This window comes from Anabrus simplex, chromosome 2, assembly GCF_040414725.1.
Source record: "Anabrus simplex isolate iqAnaSimp1 chromosome 2, ASM4041472v1, whole genome shotgun sequence".
NCBI lineage: Eukaryota > Metazoa > Arthropoda > Insecta > Orthoptera > Tettigoniidae > Anabrus > Anabrus simplex.
The window spans coordinates 919687584-919700729 of NC_090266.1; the positions used below are offsets into that span (position 1 = coordinate 919687584).

Genomic DNA, 13146 nt, shown 5'->3' on the forward strand with positions numbered 1-13146 from the left:
ATGTAAGGGTATATGTGCTTTCACTTTGCTATATGCCCTAGCAGGGTAATCCAAATATATTTTCAAAGTAAGTGAGTATTTAAAACGCTGAAATGACAACGTTACCTGTACCCTCACGTATGGATTAATTAATCCACATCTACAATGAGTTCTGCAGTTAGAGGTCAGTGCGTTAGTGGGCGGGCAAGCCGGTCCCAGCAGGATTCGATCCAGCCGCTAGGTTCTGTAGGAAATAAAAGCTAGTGATTCCAAGTTCACCCGCAGCAGGCGCGTCTGTCTTGTCTGCAAGTTGCCCGTGGCAACGGCAAGCAGCGACGTCATTTGATGACGTCAAACACCATACCATATAGTCAAGTAGCAGAGCCTGGCGTGCCCACTATCATTGTGGTCGCTCTAGGGGGTGGAGCAGGAGCTGGGATACGATTAAGATCAAGTGAATGAGTGCTACAAGAAACCACCAGACCTGAGTGAAATACGAAGGAAAAAATTGCGAACGGACACTTTTTTGTATTTTTGTACTTTTATACCGTAAATAATAACTACAAGAGAAGAGGGATGCTAATATAAGGAACGATCGGCACTTGTCTACCGGTTCTGAATCAGCGAGAAATTACAACAATTTAAGGTAAGCAAAGTATTCAGATTTGTATTCAGTGTGTGTGTTTTGCTGTAAACTAGAGCTGCGACATACTCATCGCCACCATTACAGACACGTCTGTGAAGTGCCTGAAAATTGAATGACGATTAATACGATTTTTTTTTAGGGATGTGTTTCAGTCTTGTAAAATACCGTGTGTGAAGTTACTACCATAGTTCGTAATGACCGACTTTGCTGCTACTTCAGTTGCGTAGCATATACGTGTCTCGCAAATATGGATTCTACCACGTTCAGCACTTAGTTGTGTCTTCGTATGGAAAGCTATCGCCAACCAAGCAAACAAACTTTATCGTTGTGTGTGTATAAGGCGTTCACAAAAAGTTGTCACCGTTTTTCCTTCCCTTGTAAGGGACGATATCTACAGCGGTTTCGTCATTGTAATAAATTCTTTCGGGAAGAGGCGTGGATCTTTACGTAGGTCAAATGCTTGCAATTTGTAGCAAGGCATTGCGTAATTAGACAGCCATGGAATCGACATAATGTGGGGGCGGGGGAGATCGAAAGTGTTCTACAATAATGGAAATGCTTCCGTCCGTTATTACTTTTATTATGAGAAGTCCTCCCAAGGCAGTGAGCAAACCAACGCAATAATTATGTAGTATGATCACAGGTTCATTCCCGGAATCAGGAAAAATCTTGTCACCGCGATAATTCATGAAAACTGTACCATTCTCCTGACCTAGATATTTTCTTTCACAACCGAGCTTCAGTAGATGTAAACAGTTTCTAATGATCAGATTAACTTCGTTTCTTGAAAGTCGAAGTTCCATTCCAGTTATTCAGTTGCGATGTACCCGTCTCTTAAAATGCTATAGATATACTAGGGGGTCACTTATCGTTGCCGTTGATTTGTGTGTTAAATGATGTTCACAGTAAAATCATCGTAATTTCACGGGAAGACCCAAGCCGCTCAATTTTCCTCGACTATAGTCTCGACATCATAAGCCCAAGATCCCACCCACTGCACTGAATTGCAGTCGGCCATCCAACACTTCAGAGAGTAAGTTTTTCTATTTTCTGAATGTAATGAGTGAAGACTGCCAAGGAACCGCAGAGAGAAGCAGTATAGGATCAATAGGACGACGCTATACTAGCTTAGGAAAAGAGTTGGAACTTTCCACTACTACCGCATGTTTAATATATAGCCGTAGAGTCCAGAGTCGGGAATTTTTTAACGAGTCTCTGAATTCTCTGTCGTAATTAAGAACTCCGTGCTTCCCGATAATGAATTATGAAAGATTAACTTGACGTCTGTTTATATGAATAGACGATAGGCGGCCATACTGATGAGTAGCCTATATCCTGGCTTTTCACACTTCCGAACCACTAAACTCAAAATTTTCACCAGCTACTTCACGACACGCACGATTGAAGTGATTACTAGAAGTGAAGAATGTTTTTCCCTTGTTACGAAAGTACCATTTTCAACTTGTAAAAATCTGTCGGGGAAAAAATCGCTACCTTATATCTATCTCCTCCCCTTTTCATCTCAACAATAATAACTGAACGTGTTAACAGGAAGTATCATGAAGGTGCAGCACAAATTTCGTCTCAACATTGTTTTTTTTTTTTAATTTGGTAGTTGGAGGTTTCATGCATTTTCCGTTTGAAGAGTATGTTAGACTCGATCAAATTGGAAGATAGTTGTATTGCAACAGTGCACTTACTAAATTGAAATATTAATGTAAACACTTTATTCGAAGGTTGCTTTTTTTACGTTTAATTTTAAGTGTTGGATTTTACTGCATTGCGAATGACTTTAATCAGTCGGTTTGAATCTGATGGCTATTGACGTCTCATTTTTATTAATGTTCGTTGTACACTTATTCAGAACTGCCTGGCAAGGGTAGAAGTCTCATGTCTCTGGGAAATTAATTTCATGGAGAAAACCTTGAAACGACAGGAAACAAGCAATTATCGAGACACTCAGAAGTATGTCCACCTCTAAATAAGTTTCATTGGATGTGTGGAGACCCTTCTAACACCTGTTTTATCCAGGACCGACTTCAGCCTGGGCGTTTAAAATAGGTTGGGGGGGACATGACCTTGGCTTGCACTCTGGCGGGTTCCCATAGCACTGAAGAACAAAAACGTTCGCTTGGCTTTTCAGTGTCAGAACAACTCTCCTCCACTTTCATCATTACGCAATTCAGCGCAGCGGAAGGCCCGCCAAGGTTGCTCTGGGTTGGATGGCAGGCGTGTAAACACAATTAACAGGGCATACGCCGACCATCACCTCGCTTACCGTGGTAGATCTTTCTCATAATCTAAGTCTAATTCACGTTTTGTGGTAATTCCCGTTAACTGCTATGAGTTATTAACTCAGGAAATTGTTACACACGGTCGTTTTTATTTTCGAATATGGTATCGTCCTCAACTTGACTCTTCATGCTTGCGGTGGAAGGATAAAACTGTTACCTATCAGAAATTCTAATAAGTGGCACTTTTCAGTCCTTGCGACCATTTTTCATATAACCTCTTGATTGAGAAGTACAGTATCTGCTCTTTACTTTACACATATTCAACTTCGTATACAGCATATAACCCACTAGCGCCTACTAATATTAAAGTCAGTCTCGCTGCATGAAGGAGCGGAACGCTCGTACGTTAAAAACATTTGACAGGTTGAAGTACCAAAAATTCTACCCGGAGCCCTAGAGTTTGCGATGTACAGAGACTCTAGGTAATATGAGTTGTTGAAACTGGCCTTGTCAGTTTCAACGAGGTGTATGTGCTCATGTGGCAAGGTCGTGCCAAGCGCGTGCCGTGACGACACATTCACGTGACAGCTAGTGGCCTTGCATTACTGCCAAATAGGCCACATGACAGCCTAAGCTTAATATTCCCAGTCTTCCCGCATTGATTTGTCTGTTAATGTTTACCTGCTACGAGGTATACCAGTTAATTATTCTCTGATGGAGAGAAATGAGTTTTCCCCTCTCATGTATATTTCTCACTGTTCAGCTCTATTTAGCGGTGCCGGTCGTCCGATCAGAACTTCTAGTTCTTGAGTTTTCACATCTCGTTCGTTAGCTGCAAATCTTCCTCTTGACGCAGCGGATTTGTAAGGACAAGGAGACAAGGAAAGCCCATATTCTGTTATTTGGAAAGTGAGAATGTTGACTACGCTTTGTACTCATCATTCTTTCCATATTTTGACCAACTTATGCAGTAAACTGAAAAATAGTGTTGTAATGTCGCAAGATGGTGGTTATGCCAGTGAGGGCGGGGCTCTCAGCTGGGATCAATGTCGCTGCGCGCACGCGTGCTAGGATGTGGGTCGCGTTGCGTTATACTAGGATTGTTGTGCTGTGTTGTCATATGTGAACGTCGTCTGCTAAATTTTGGAAAGCAGATATTTTTTCCCTTCACTTTGTGTTAATATATATTAATAGAACCTATTTCTGAAAGCGAACATCAATTTCCCTACAAGCAGATGTTACTTTATATTCGGAGAAATTTTCCTTCGTGCTGAGAGGATGATTTTCGCAATGTGCTAGTATAAATAGGTATTTCGTTGACTTCCAGTCTTGCATTTCTTTCTTATAGAATTCTTGAAGCATTCCAGATTTCCAAGTTCGCTGTTCATCTTGCAGGAACGGGGTTTACCATCTGAAAAACGTTTGTTACCAAATTAAAGAGTTGCTCATTGTTACGGCGATTCATTGTCTTGATTTTGTAGAAATCTTTTCACGGTCTTGTAGACTTTGAGGATGGCGTAGGTAAGGCATCAGTTCCTGTATCTCGCATCTGAAATTTAGTTTGTGGCGGTATTGATTGAATGCGGCGCTCCCAGGAACCACCGACCCCTGCTTTACGAACAGCTGGCGGGTAGAGCCGTTTTATTGAACTTTTTGAGCTCCTGTCTCGTAGGATAACACATTGGGTTGACCCATTCCTAGCGACGAGGCTGGAAAACTATCCCATGTAGGGATGTTTCTTTTTAAATCGATGTTTTTGTTCATCGAAATTTGAAAAGTCTTGTAAATAAGGGGAAATAACTTTGAGATAGCCACGAATATTGTATTTTGATTCCAGGAAAAAGTTCATTCAGGCCATACGCATCATTGTGTTAGAGAAACAGCACAATTTCTTACTCCTCAACAGGTTTGCACATTTGTTTCCCATCGAGCTGACCGGAAAAATCCGAAGAAAAGCAGCTCGATTTTTCTGGATAATTTTCCACAGAAGAGTAGCGTTACGAATATGTTACAAAGTTTGGGCTGTGAAAACTTGGGAGAAGGGAGACGAGTTGCTCGACTAAGTGATATGTTCCGAGCTGTCAGTGGAGAGATGGCGTGGAATGACATTTTAGTAGACAGTCGGACTCCATGGTTAAATGGTTAGCGTGCTGGCCTTTCGCCACAGGGGTCCCGGGTTCGATTCCCGGCAGGGTCGGGAATTTTAACCATCATTGGTTAATTTCGCTGGCAAGGGGACTGGGTGTATGTGTCATCTTCATCATCATTTCATCCTCATTACGACGCGCAGGTCGCCTACGGTCGTCAAATCAAAAGACCTGCACCTGGCGAGCCGAACATGTCCTTGGACACTCCCGGCACTAAAAGCCATACGCCATTTCATTTAGTAGACAAATAAGTTTGAGTGGTGTTTTTGAAAGTAGGAAAGATCACAATATGAAGATGGTTGGAATTCAAGAGGGCAAATTAAGGCAAATATTAGTTTAAAGGAAGAGAAGTTGGGGATTGGAATCATTTATCGAGGGAGATTTTCATTAATTTTCCAAATTCTCTGAAATGATTAAAGAAAAGGATTAGGTAAACAATGGATAAGGAATCTGCCACCTGGGCGACTATCCTAAATGCAGATCAGTGGTAAAAATGAAATGGCTTTTAGTGCCGGGATGTGTCCGAGGACTTCCGCTCGCCATGTGCAGGTCTTTTGATTTGACACCCGTAGGCGACCTTCGCGTCGTGATGAGGATGAAATGATGCAGACGACACACATACCCAGTCCCCGTGCCAGGGGAAGTAACCAATTATGGTTAAAATTCCCGACCCCGCCGGGAATCGAACCCGGGACCCCTGTGACCAAAGGCCAGCACGCTAACCATTTGTCCATGGAACCGGCCAGATCAGTGGTGATGGTGATAGACTGCCTCCGGCAAATCATCTGCCGAAGGTTATGTGGTTATAGGGAATAAGACCCAGCACATAATGGACAAGATGAGGAATGAAGTGTTTTCCCTCACTGTGTACCCTATTTCAGCATAGCTGACACTAATCTTATTCAGCCATTTCCATACCATCATGAACATTGAGGCTGAGACATGTAGAAGCTACATTGTCTTCTTGCCTGTGCGAAGAGACGGATGCAAGCAAGGCGTTGGTAATCTTATCACGTAGATACGTGTAAAATGTCGTGAATAGGTTCAAGAAACTCAACTTCTTCTGTAATAAATGGCTTGGGGATATTGCGTGCTAATCCTTGTGATGTAGATAATCATTGACGGTTAATGGGTTCGATCCCGGCTAAGGTCGGTGGCATTGTTGTGTTGTAGGTAACTCGACAGCTTATCTCGAGGAACTGTGCTTCTGCCTTTGCTCTAATGGGAAAATTGTACCGTGCATTCTCCTAGGAAATAATAATATAATAACGAACTGTCTTCTATAAGGACGTAATCACAGAAGATACATTTCAGTTTGTATCGTATACAACATTGTGACACGCTTTGAGCCATCTAAGCTATAGGCTGCGATTCTTCTCCCCATGGTTGAGAGTTGTTTATCCGAAGAATTTAACATATGATCTTCTGGAGCTTGAAGCCGAGCGAGATAGTTTGTTGCTAACATATGATCTTCTGGACCTTGAAGCCGAGCGAGATAGTTTGTTGCTAACATATGATCTTCTGGAGCTCGAAGCCGAGCGAGATAGACTTCTTACCAAATTGGCCGCGGTTCGAATCCCAGTCAGTGTCTGTTAATTAGTTCTTCGTTTACACCGAAACTTGCCTTCGTGCCATGTCAGATAGCAAGGAAAGTGCCAAAATAAAATTACTAGCTTCTTACCACTTCCTTACTGTATAATAGACCCTTTTGGGACTGACTAATGAAGGCTATTATTTCACAAAATATTGGATTATTTTCCAGCTCTGTGTTCAGAATATGTTTAGAACAATATTCACGATAACTTTAAACCCAACGTTTTATGACTTCCAAATTACAAATAGATTGACACCAGCCCTGTAGTATGAAGAATAAAGAACCTTAAAAATGCGGGCGACAAGGTAAACAGTGTGTTCTACTTTAAAAAAAAGTAAGGATGAAATCCGGGAATACTAATATCTGATTTTCGCTTTTAGCTGTGTGGTTCAGCTAATCAAAATATAAGCATAAGTAGTTAGTAATACATTAAAACGTAATCATTCTGAGGCCGCTGTAGTAGTAGATGACGGTACTCGACATGTGGTTCTGACTCGGCTCGGTCTCGTAACTTGAAAGTACTCAAATAAACTAGCCTCATTAGATTTGCTGGCCCGTAAGAGAACTCCTGCTGGACATAATTAAGGGCAATCCGGCGTCTCTGAAATCCGTAAAAGTTGTTAGTAGGACGTAAACTCAATAACGTTAGTATCGACGACACGAGAATTGTACCTCGCATTTAACTCTCACACTCGTGCACCTGGGCTGGTTTTGTATTAATTACATGACTGTAGAGGGTGGTTGCTTGTCATTTCTGCCTTCCTAGAGAAATGATCAGTCACCGTAAGGACTTTTAAAAAATTAATAAAAGTAAAGTAAGGTTGAAGTAGTTGATTCACATTTAGGATTGGTGTGAGTTTCTAAACCTTATACTACCTCCATTAGTGCTTTATTCAGTTTCTAAAGCCAAACATTCAGTAAGGCAGGACTTTCATAGCATCTGACACACTAACGCGTAGAAATTACAAAGAATTTCGCACGAAATGGGAGGAAAATAAGCAATGAAAAATTAACAGTTCTCATATTGTGAAAGCCATTAATGTGTAAGAAATAAAAATAGTCGGTACTCTGTAGGGTTGCAAGATTAACGTATCGGGCTCAGCATATTGAAATTACACGCATAATTATTGTGTGTACATTTGTAGCTCTTATTTTTTATGAAAGGATAGCTCCATTCCTACTACCTTCGGTCGTTCGCCAACTTTGTTTTTTCGCTAGTGGTTTAATGTAGCGACGCAGGAATTGGGACAATAGCGGCCGTGGCTTTACAGCCCCAACATGTGCCCGAGAAACCACGTAAAGCCATCTTCAGCGCTGCCGACAGTGCGATTCGAACTCATCTCCCGAGTGCAAGCCCACAGCTACGCGATCCACACCGTGCAGTCATCTCGCCTCGTTCATATGCTAGAAAATGGATCTGCCTATACAGTATTTACTACACAAGGAACAGCACCTGTAAATGTTACTGTCTCTACCTGCTCGGAAAGGGAAGATTAAAAATAAATTTCTGTATGAAAATGGAAAACTAGACGTCGACATAATTTCGTACTTTTTCCTTACCGTGATTTATTTCCCTAGCATAAATATTCTATGCAGTAATGATCTACTTGTAAATATTTTGACTCGGTGTCTCCCGGTTTGAAGAGAAAAACCCACAAACAATATAATCGCCGATAGTGACCTTGATAAACTGTACCTTCGTACTGGCTGCCCAAAACGTCGATCGCGACTGCCTTCTCGCAAATTAAAATGATGACGTCGAAATATAGGACCTTTCTGAGCGATGAAGATGTAAAATCCTGCCTATATTTGTGCTTAAACTACAGACCACTTTTCTCTGAACTTGTAAGCATGGAGATGCATTTCTTCCTACATTCCAAATATTAGTGACAAAATAGTTTTCTTAATTGAGAACTAAAATATTGCTTATCTAATTATACATGTGGGACGGATGTGGACTGTAACCAAATTACAATTCTACTAAGGTTGAGTCAAAGTTCTCAAGAATACACTAAAGTAAAATCAGTCACTCAGAAATTTGAGAAAGGCGCCGTTCTTTTAGAAATGAGGCGTGCATTGTTTACTTACCGTCTTATTCTGAGTTTTCTTTCAGATGTCACACCTCGCCTCGCAGAAAGAACTGGAAGGTAAACCACATTCGTTATTGTGGTCAAGGAAGTAATTAAAGAAAGTGGAAGCCAGACAGAACACTGTGGGGGCGCGAACTGCTCTCGGAGATGGAAGTTGGACTCGGTCCTGTTTTACGGCTGACTTCCCTTCCTGACACGTTTATATGGAGGGATGTATGTGTGTTGCATCAACTCAGACTGGGCCTTCTAGTGACGATGGGCTAGGAGTGGGAAGGGACAGCCTGATGTGAAAATGGGAAGCCGGGGAAAATCTGAAGGGATGTCGACAGTGAGGTTCAAATGCAAGCTCACATCGACGTGATTCTAACCGCGCACTGTTGTGTATGAAGAGGTGTGTGTCGAGAAACAGTCCTCGAGTTGGACGAATAAACCAGACTCTGCTAAAATCGTAGGCTCGGTCGGAAATCTAACTCGGGATCCTTTGAACCGAAGGCCACGACACCGAACATTCGCCCAAGAAGCCGGGTGGTAGGTACAAGTAGGCTACTCCATCAGTCAGCCTTTCATCTTCGTGGACGTGGTGAAGTAGTTGCCGAAATTATGCATATTGTGGTGTTAAGATAAAAATCTCTTCTCTCACGAAGGACTGTTTATTCAAACTGCGGCAAAGTAAAGAGTAAACTAAACCACTGGCTGAAAAGCGGAGAGTGGTCCCACAGAGCTTCCGGAGGTGGTTATCCTTGTATTTCAGGAGAGGTTAAAAAGCATAACAGGAAAATTTGTCACATTTGCCCACAAAAGAGAATGTAAGAAGGCTGTATGATTCGAGTGTTCAAAAACACTGTGTGAAGTGCGTTTGGAAGAAGGGAGAGGTTTGAGTTCTCTTTCATCACATCTTCTATAACATTGTCTGTACATTTCATGCTTAGATTTTATCTCTGATAAGTATACAAAGATCGAAAGTCTGTCTCGGTCATCACGGGAAGACGGCTGAATAGATTTTGACTGCAGAGAGAGCCGGCACTCCCTAGATTCGTAGTGATGCTCACAAATTGTGTCCTTGCAGTAAATCCTGAAGTAGATATAGACTGTCAGCGTCAAGATACCCACATTATTGTGCCCGGGTCAAACATGTAGGAGCAAAACGAGGCCCTAAGGACGTGCGGCGTCAGATCCTTCCCTATAAGGTGTGCCTTGTAAGGGCATAATTATCTAATTGGGGTGCCTGATAATAGCGTAAGTTCAGGGTTCATGGGGTGAATTTGAAAAGAAATTGGTCTAAGACTCTCTAAAGCATATTTCACTATCACTGGTTTGTGAATGGCAATCTTTATTAATGCATATAAATGAGCTAAACGTGCGGTGTACTGAAATTAGTTGTCTTAGTAGGTTTTCTTTTCAGACCACTCCAGAGTAATGAGGCGATACTAAGAGAAAACGCTAAATGCCTGTAATCTTGAATGCAACATTTTTCATCTACAAATAAAAGCTAGTCTCTAAGAATCACTGGCCTCATAATCTGTGTCCCGGCTATTGGTGGACTTGACCTTGAAGCTACCATATTTTCATTTAAATTGAAGAAAAGTTAAATATTTTGTCCTGGTGGCAGCTTACAAATGTTGTAGTCAGATTAATAATAATAATAATAATAATAATAATAATAATAATAATAATAATAATAACCTTTTAAGACTATTTTTAAACATTTTAATTAAGATGTAGGTAACTTATTCTATATTAGTTTTAAGTTGTTCGAAATTTGTAATTTTTACTTCAAATATTTACAAGGTTCCAGTTGTAAACAAGGAATAAGTTTAATCGATCAATTGTCCCGTCCTTGACGCCTCAGTTAGTGTTGATGGCCTGGACGGGTGCCAACTTCGGCCACCCCTAGTTACCACCGCTCTGCTCACAACAAATAATATTTCTACAGGTTCGGTTGTTCCTGAGAGAGGTGAGCTCATTCTTGTCTTGAGTGACTGTACAAATAAAATTAAATGAAACGGTTCCAAGTTACTTTTCAACTTAAGAAATCGTATTTTTAACCTGTTAAGTGCGTGTAAATTTTGTCTTATCACCCATCAGTTATTAATAGATCTATATTGTTTCAATAACTGTTGGAATAATATCGCTAGCCCTGTATTAAAATGTAGAGGGTGGGATAAGAGGTCAGTAATGGAGGAAACGAAGGGTCACGGGGTATTTGTGGCTAACTCGCGTTGTAAATTGATGAAGTGTTTGTACTAACCATTCAAGTTGTGCATTCTCCTATGTGTAGGAGACAATATGTCAGTAAAACATCCCAACCTCAGTAGCGCAGGCTAGTGGATTCTATCCTCACGGAGATAGGCGGTATTTGAGGGTGTAGTTGGCCTCCTGGTCATCAAACCTTTCCACCAGACATCTTGCTGTTTTAGTCCATTCATGAGCCATGTCACATGATCTTTTACCGCGTAACATTGGAGTAGCTCAGCAAGTGAGCGGTTAAAATTAAAGAATTTTCAGAACTTAGGCCTAACACTACTCTTGGGATTTACATTAGACCTACATACTGTATTGCATTGATTTTCACTTCAAATTTTGTTAGGGTAGAGATAACGTATGATATGTTAACATTTAGTTGTTTCTTAGCTCAATGACGAGAATAGTTTAAAAACACTCATGTTATTTGCGGTCTCTAGTCTTTCAGATTTACTTTATATTAGTCCTATTCGTAGTCCGCCATCGCAAACAAGACTCAAGGATGTAATTTACATTGGCCTGGCAAAAGCATTAGACTCCACAAGGCACCATCTGCTAATATTTAAACTGTCCCACAGGTATAATATTCATGGCAATCTTTTAATTCTTATTAAAAAACTGATCCGTCTCAGTCGTCACCGGAGAGCAGTACTCCTCATGGCGGAATGTCTCGTCTGGCGTCTCACAAATCATCTATCACTGCCCTCAGACAGTCCATATTCTCCGAATACATGTCTTGGACACACTGTCATAAGCATTTTCTAGGTTGATGGACGCAATATGTAGTTCTGTCCTCTTCTTCCTACGTTTCTACATGACCTGTGCAAGAGTAGCATCTACAGTTCCCTTTCCCGGCATAAAACCGAACTGTTCCTGTTCTGTAGTAGTGTAGTTGTCTCCTTCCGAAGCCTTCTTTCAATGACAGCTTTCCCGGATGTCTTCCCGGATTATTATACTCTCCCGCCATTCCTCCGGCATTATTTCTTCTTGAAACTTCTGTTGCAACAGATTTCACAGAAACTATTCCCTCTTCACAAAGGCATTTCCATTCCTTGACAGAAATTTCATCGGGGCCAGTCGCTTTTCCACACTTCATTTTATTCATGGCATTCACGACTTCCTCCTTACATAATAATAATAATAATAATAATAATAATAATAATAATAATACATATACGAGGATTGGGGCAAAAGTCACGGCCACTATTTTTTCTTGTAGATATGTGAACGAATTACAAACGAATATGTTTCGTGTGGAAGTTCTGCAGGCATAGTGTGTATGCAGAACAACAGATGGTTCTGTGATAGCTGGTAGTAGCGCAGCGAGGGCTGTGAAATCAGTCACTTGATGTGTCGTGCGAGATGGAAGTAACCAGTACTGAGCAACGCGCTTACATCAAAATAGCCATTCTCCAACGGAGAAATGCGATAGAATGACACAGTGAATTAGTGGAAGCCCTTGGGAATAATGCCCTACCATACCGTACAGTAGCAAGGTGGGTAGGAAAGTTTCAGCAAGGATGTGTGTCAACCAGTGATGAGCAACGTTCCGGACGACCTGTTAGTGTGCGGACCGACGTGGCACGTGCCGTCATCGAGCAGCTCCTGGATGAAGAGAAACGATGGGCGCTACTGGAGTTAGAGAGGGCAAGTGGCATCGAGAAACGCACCGTCCACAAGATATTGCGTAATGAGCTGCAACTGCGCAAAATCGCATCGCGGTGGGTACCGCATGCACTGACGGAAGTTCAAAGGTGGGTGCGCTATGCAATATGCTCCGACCACCTTGCACGTTGGCAACAGGACGACGATCAATTCTTGTCACGAATAATCGCCATCGATGAATTTTGGGCCAGGGCACACGAACCAGAACTGAAACGTCAATCCGCGGAATGGTGACATGCTGGATCACCAAGGAGGCAGAAGGTCCGTCAGAATCCTTCCCCAGTCAGATTGATGGTGATCGTCGCGTATGACGTCAGGGGTGTCACTGTTTGCCACTTTGTTCCACATGGCAGAACAGTGATCACACAGTACTACAGGGACTTCTTGGTGCGACAGGTACGACGTGGCGTTCGGGAGAAACGTCCGGATCTTGTGGACAGTGCAATAATCCTTCACGACAATGCAAAACCACATAAAGCAGAGTTTGTAGGGCAGCTACTGCGACGTTGGGGATGGGAAGAATTGGAGCACGCACCGTACTCTCCCGACA

The 13146-nt window shown here is 41.9% G+C and overlaps 1 protein-coding gene across 2 annotated transcripts in view; it reads left to right on the forward strand.

The window, feature by feature from the left end:
• The first annotated feature begins 392 nt into the window (after positions 1-392).
• LOC136864554 (protein Tob1) overlaps positions 393-13146 on the forward strand; it is a 148611-nt gene continuing 135857 nt past the window's right edge. For both annotated transcript variants that reach the window (XM_067141692.2, XM_067141693.2), the window contains exon 1: positions 393-625. The gene's annotated coding sequence lies outside the window, so the exon portion shown is untranslated. The remainder of the gene's footprint in view (positions 626-13146) is intronic.